Here is a 7,745-nt window from a genome sequence, read left to right on the forward strand (position 1 = left end):
GGTTAAAGGCCGCGGGCCGGAAAGCTAAGAGCAACTGAACTGGGAAGTGATCCCGTGTTGAGACAGACAGTCATGGCCGTCACAACAAAAACAGAACCACAGCCAGAGCTGCGTCAGCAAGCATTATCTTGTATTGTATTATTATTGTACTGTATTAATCTTTGTCACCACATATTTCTCTACATGATGTGAAACTCGGGCTGCTCTCCCCGGAAAAGCGGTGCGTCGCTACACTGAGAGCCGCGTCACCCATGTTTTTGTATTTTGTCTGCCTGCCGCAGTTTTTGACTCACTGACTTGTATGAACTGAACAAAGTGAGTCCATGTTATTACCCGGTGTTCCGGGCGGTTGTGTATGTGTGTGTGTGTGTGTGTGTGTGTGTGTGAGTGTGTGTTGTAAACTTTAACTTGATTGCCACTTTCTCTTGAAACTATACTAGACTACTTTGTCTACCGATACCAAATTTGGCTTTAACACAGTTGGAAAAAAATCTTCACAGTCATACCAATAATAGGTTGTACGTCTCTCGAATTTAGCCGTGTGAACTGAGTTATGAACAGTTTATTTCGTTGATGTTCGTTCCGGATTCCGAAAACCGCTGTTACCCCTTTGCAGCTGCCCGATTGTCTGGTGAGAAGACGGTATGACCTCGTTTTTCTTCACTGAGTGTTCGCAATAAAAAGCAAAGAAATAAACATTCTGGACATAAGGCACGTACAGTGACACTAACTACATCATTGACGCGTTTACCGTGCCTGCATATGAACATTCTAAAGTGGACACTGAATTAACTAGAATGAACAGAAAAACTGAAAATTTGAATTGACCGTTTCAGCGTCGTCTACAAAGTACTAGTCAGTACTGCAGATCTTGACAAAACATGTTGCAAAGCCTGACGCGATGGCAACGTTTCCTTTACCGCCAAATTAGAAGAATTTCAATAATCATCAACGTGTTTACTGCATATGAATGTTTTACAGTGGGTACTGAATTAACTAGAATGAACAGAAAAAAAAAGAAATTGAATGGGCAGTGTAGTAGTTTCTCAGTGAGTGGAAAGACAAGCTTGTCAACACGGATCTCTGCAGATCTATGATAACAGACATACATTGCAGTGTTTTTGAGGCAATGGGAACGTCTCCTTTACCTCGGACTTGAAAGAATTTTTTTTAATGGCCGAGATATACCCCCAAAAAAACATGATCTAAATGGCGTTATCACTTCGTTGCCACTGTCGATTTATTCTGGCCGCTAAAAGAACATGCTTAAATAATAGTTTCTGAACGTCAGCATGAACCCGCATTCTCGCAGTGGATAAAAACCTCTCATTCTCGACCCAAACAGATCCTTGGTTCGAATCTACATTGAAGCCCCCCACCCCGCCCTTTTCATTTTTCTTTTCTTTTTTTTTCTTTTTGTTAACGCGAAGCTGCATATAATTATAATAATGAATAGAGAACACATTTCAACAAACTGATTTTTAATTTCTATAAGCTTTTTATTATTTTTTTATATTATTTTTCTTTAAGTGTGTATCACAAGTGAGGCTTGAAGGCCTTGCCTTTCTTGTTTTAATTTGTTTTCCTATCGAAGTGGATTTTTCTACAGAATGTTGCCAGGGACAACCCGGCTTTTGTTGCCGTGGATTCTTTTACGTGCGCCAACTGCATGATACACACGCGACCTCGGTTTCAGTCATCCGCCGTATCATCCGAATGTTTAGCGTTCAGACCACCACTCAAGGTCTAGTGGAGGGGGAGAAAATACTGGCGACTGTGCCGGGATCCGAACGAGAGCGCTCAGTCTCTCGCTTCCTAGGCGGACGCGGCGTTACCTCGAGGCCATCTTCACACACATTTAGTTCTTGCGCCGGAAAATTCAGTCAGAAAAACTCAGCCTGACGGCAGTCATGACTAAGTACTCGCCCATCAAGAAATCAAGGACAAAGTAATTAAAACCACAGTGAAACCAAAATTGTGTACTCGGGCGGAAAAGTAGCCCATCCTATTGCCCAATATTTTTTTCCTTTTCTTTCTTTTTTAATTTTTTTATTCTCATCCCCAAGAAAAGCAACCTACTGCAGTAATTTGACAACTGGTAGACTGATATGTGCACAGACTTCAAGCTGCAGCAAATACTGAATCACATCGAGAAATTCCATTCTGTGGAGCATGACACTCATTTAAGTTGAAGTCCAAGATAACATGACTGGACAGCAAGGTTTATACTTGTTAGCAAAAACAGACTGTAGTATACCAAGTCCTTTGAGAACATCACCAGAGATTTGAGACTGACAAACACGAGCTTCCAGGAAATTAAGTTTATTTGAATTCTGGAACTGAAGGTTTTCTTTTCCGGCCAAGTTTTTGTTGACTTTCTCCCCCTCTTCTTTTTCTTCCTAACTCTACGAAGAGTGGTTGGAGCGCTGCACAGAACTGCACAGAATGTTGCACAGAACTGCACAAAGTGTTGCACAGAACTGCACAGAATGTTGCACAGAACTGCACAAAGTGTTGCACAGAACTGTTAACCGGTTGTTTCCTCCAGGTCTGTCGGCTGTGTGCTGACGGGAAAACAAGTGTCTCTGCAAACTGTATGGCCCCGTCCATTCTGCACCGTTTTGTTTTTGTTTTCTGTCTTCCCATCCGTCTCCCTCTCCCAGCAGCTTCTTTGGATGATTGTTCTGGCACTAAAGGCCACTGGATCTTGTTATGTGGCTTCATTACCGACGTAGTTTTCTGAACTCTTCGTATGGTCCAGTGTCCTGCTTAATGATCTGGTGCACTTATTCATACGTCTACTTGCGATAACACCTCATTTCCATGGCTGTTGGATGGTACTTCTGTCTTTTCGGAACCCAACCTGTTCTTCAGCAGTGATAGTATACGAATACGCAAATACAAAACTTGGGCTTCATTGTCTATAATACTTACGTACAGAGATTTTCTTTTTGGTTGCAGCCAAACGTATCTGATTGTGGCTGTACTGATCTGTTCAGAATGATTTTAAGCATTACTTTGCTAGAATGGATGATCAAACTGATGGCGCAGTAGTTTTGGCGGCAGTCCGGTGTTGGTTTCCTTTCATGGGAAGGGCGACGACCATTGATTGGGTCGTTGGAGCACTGACCAGATTTTACTGTAGATGGCAGTAATGGGGTGATCTGCTGACATCAGTTGATAAAAGAAAGCTACGCTGGTTATGGCCACATAACGAGATCTAATGGCCTTACTAAAACGACTCCTCCAAGGAACTGTTGAGGGAGGGAGACGGAGAGGGTGACAACAACAACAACAAAACAAACACAAAAAAACAAGAAACGATAGACTGACAACTTTGCAGAATGGACAGGAAAACCATAAGCAGAGACCCAGGCTTTGACACACAGCCGACAGACCCGTAGGGATCTGGCGAACAATTTTGTGCAGCGCCCCAGTGACTCTTCAGAGTTGAGGGACCGAGAGGAAGAAGAACAAGCACGGACGGAGCCTGGCTGGATGCGGCCGCCCTAACTGGATTTGTGCTGGGTCAGACTTCGTACCTCCGACAACAACTGATGCGTTCGGCCATGAGAGGGGAAACTCAATCCATGTCACAGTGCAAAAACGTCACACACACACACACACACACACACACAGAAATCAGAACGATTAACATACTAGAGGCTGCGATCGACAAAATAAAAACTGAAGTAAACACGAACTACAAAATGAAGTGGGTATGGAGGATAGGTGGAGTGTGGGATGGCCAACGCGGGAGAAGGGAGTGGGTGTTAATCCTGCCCCATTCATGTTGGTGAACTTGAGGGGGTCAAGTCATAACATAAAGTTTGCAGATCAGTCCGGCCAAACACCGCGAAACTGTATGCAGAGGGAGTGACTCCAGAAAAGGCATGGGAAGAGTCATATTTTCAAGTAGCCCCATTCATGTTGGTGAACTTGAAGAGGTCCAGTCATAACATAAAGTTTGCAAATCAGTCCAGCCAAACACCGCGAAACTGTATGCAGAGGGAGTGACTCCAGAAAAGGCATGGGAAGAGTCATATTTTCAAGTACGCACGCACGTACACACACGAATACAAGCAAGCATATACACACGTACGTAGATACATATGTAAAGAAAGGGCATATGTGAAGAAAAAGTAGAATACTGGTGTACATTTCAGCTTTCAGCCATTCTCGGTAAACGAAGAACACCCAGTTAAGTTCAAGTTACGTGCAGAGCCGACATAACCTTGTAATTGGAATCATTCTCGTCACGGCGTGCTAAAGTTCAAAGAAATCAGTTGATGACAATTCGTGCAAAAATACGTTCTTCAAGCTCCTCAAGATCGCAAGGAAATCTGTCAGGACATTATCAGTAATGGACTTTCACTGCACGCGCTCGTATCTGGATTGCGGACACTTCCGGGTTGCGCGTGATCCAAGCCATTTTTCACCTCGTTCTTGCTCTCTCTCTCTCTCTCTCTCTCTGCCTTCGCACGTGCAAAGTAGTGCCGCCTGACACGCACGCGCGCATGGTCACGTTCGCCGGCTGCTCTGCATTTCCGCTCTTCCCCTGTCTGTGGTGCGTTTCTTACAAGACAAGACAAGAGCTGTTTATTTCAGGAAACCCTGTGGGAGCACATGAAAATGTTACATATTTCATGTAACTAATACTACATATATTCAGCATATTTGGTATTGTGCTCTTTCTTCTTCTTCTTCTTCTTCTTCTGTTTGATTTTTTTTTTAATTCTTAAAAAAATAGAAAAAAAGAAACAATGGCTGCACCAATGCTCTGGTTAAGACACACATTTTTTTAGGAAGAAAAGATAGGAAGAAAAAAGTAACATACAAGAGATACAATATTATATGTTATACAGTTTGGGAATGGGTTCTTGAAGTCTCTCTGGAGAAAACAACAACAACAACAACAACAGCAAAACAGAGTTGCGCTCAGAACTTTCGAAGCCTGACTTTTTCAGTGCAACAGCAGCTTAGTCTTCGTCCAAAATAATAGTAATGATGATGATGATGATGACCCTGATAAGAATGGTTATTATGATGATGATAACAACAATAATAATAAGAAGAAGAAGAATAGATAAAGTAAAGCAAAATGAAACATCACTAGAAAAAATAAAATAAAAAATCCTACACCCACCCACCAAGATCATTGTAAAAAAAAAAATGCCAGTGCTTACAAACAACTCCTCTTGGGAGAATGGCAGTGTTGAGACATTACATAAGACTGACTCCAAATTCAAATACATCACATAAGAAAAATGACGAATTCCAAACGTCATGGACTTGGAAGAATGGCAGTGTTGAGACATTACATAAGACTGACTCCAAATCCAAATACATCACATAAGAAAAATGACGAATTCCAAACCTCACGGACTCTAAACAATCCCCCTCCCTATCTCTCTCTCTCTCTCTCTTAGTCCACACCCACCCACACATACATATGCACACGCACTTTCAGTCTCCTTCTCCACCTTTCAAGCTCATTTTTATTGTTTCTTTTTCTCCCCCATCACCAGCTTTTCGTCGTAATTATTGGCTCCTATTTGTACTGGGCGATAGACACAACATGCTCACGCACACGTAAACACACACTTTTAAGCACACACTCACACATACTAATACTTCTGTCATCCTCCCCCATTATTATATTCCAGATGATAACACTCAATCTCTCTGTCTCTCCCTCTCTCTCCTCATGTTATTCGCAATCTTTTTTTGCTCTTGTATAAGGCTTGTAGACTAAGCAAAGCAAGTTGTTGTTTGTTGTTGTTTTGTTTTTGTTTTGTTTTTGTTTGTTTTTTTTTGTCTTGTTATCATCATCAGCTTAGCATGTTGTTGGTTTTCTTTTTAGAAAAGCAAGTCGTTTTATAGTCTTATTTTCGTCATCTACTTATCATGAAATTATGCTGTTTTTTGTTGTTGTTCAAATACCCCTTCATGAGGAGCTATGGCCAATACGAATAAACCATAAACCCGGGCCATCTCTCTCTCTCTCTCTCTCTCTCTCTCTCTCTTTTCTCAAGGCCTGACTAAGCGCGTTGGGTTACGCTGCTGGTCAGGCATCTGCTTGGCAGATGTGGTGTAGCGCATATGGATTTGGCCGAACGCAGTGACGCCTCCTTGAGCTACTGATACTGATACTGATACTCTCTCTCTCTCTCTTTCTTTCAGAGCACTTTCTCTTTTATGTCACAATGTGCATCACGCAAACAAGTAATTTGGTTTTGTAGAGCCTGAGCGCGCGCACACATACACACACACGGTACGCGCACACACACACACACACACACACACACACACACACAGAATTTATTCAGCAAAGGCCATGTCCTCTCATGAGAGAACGAACGAACGAATCTTTTTTAATGAGGGAAGTGGAATAAGTGTGCATATGCTTTTTTACATCCAGCCCTCAAGGCAAAGAGAAATGAAATCAAAATATTCACAATATAACAAAAGGTAAAAGAAATACATACATGACATTCAAATACACTCAAATGCACAGCAGACATTTACAGGAACATAATCATGATACCTGCATTCATGACAATAATCTATATGGATATAGTAATGAGAGAGTGAGAGACCATATATATATATATATACAGACAGACAGACAGACATGCAGAGAGAGATAGAGAGCACTCACAATAATAAGAACAATAAATTCACCATCATAAACTTGAATGAAAAACCATGTTCAAAGGGTGGAGATTTTTCCGATCTCACATGTTCAGAGCTGACGCACAATTCAATGGTTCTTGATATCTGATTCCAATGATTATGAAAGAATGAGAGACAGACAGACAGACGGAGACAGACAGACAGACAGACGGAGACAGACAGACAGACAGACGGAGACAGACAGACGAAGACAGAGACTTAGAGGGAAGAGGACAGGATGATCCTAACACCGCAACAATCCAAACAGTTCGGCCATCCATAAGAACTGCAACGCACAGCACAGTTTCAGTTTCAGTTTCAGTAGCTCAAGGAGGCGTCACTGCGTTCGGACAAACCATATACGCTACACCACATCTGCCAAGCAGATGCCTGACCAGCAGCGTAACCCAACGCGCTTAGTCAGGCCTTGAGAAAAAACAAACAAACAAAAAACAAACAAAAAAACAACAACGGCGGAATAAATAATAGATAAGCTTACATAAATAAATAAATAAATAAATGAATAATAATTATAATATAGAAAAAGGTAGTAGTAATAATAATAATAATAGTAATACTAATAAAATGAAGAAGAAAAAAAAATAAATAAATAAGACAACAATGGTGATAAATAAGCGAATAAATGTAAAACAAAGCACAGCACAAAGAAAACGAAACAAAACAGCATGAAGCCTGCCCAGCAAAGCAGCTTTCATTTCGCGGAGTGACTCTTTGATCCTGGGATCGAGCCGTAATCATTTCGTTGTCAATGCCTGGCCCAAAACATGTCTCCACAGATGAAAGACTGTCGGAACTATTCATTCGTTGTTGTTAATTGCGGTTCCGGTAATTCGTTGTGAGATGTTCGGTGTTTGTATTGTATTGTATTGTCCATGGGCGCAATAGCCGAGTGGTTAAAGCGTTGGGTCCCGGGTTCGAATCTCGGTAACGGCACCTGGTGGTTAAAGGGTGGAGATTTTTCGGATCTCACATAATATATGTGCAGACCTGCTAGTGCCTGAACCCCCTTAATGTGTACACGCATACAGAATATCAAATACGCACATTAA

The sequence above is a fragment of the Babylonia areolata genome, chromosome 4 (genome assembly GCF_041734735.1).
Source record: "Babylonia areolata isolate BAREFJ2019XMU chromosome 4, ASM4173473v1, whole genome shotgun sequence".
Classification (NCBI taxonomy): Eukaryota; Metazoa; Mollusca; class Gastropoda; order Neogastropoda; family Buccinidae; genus Babylonia; species Babylonia areolata.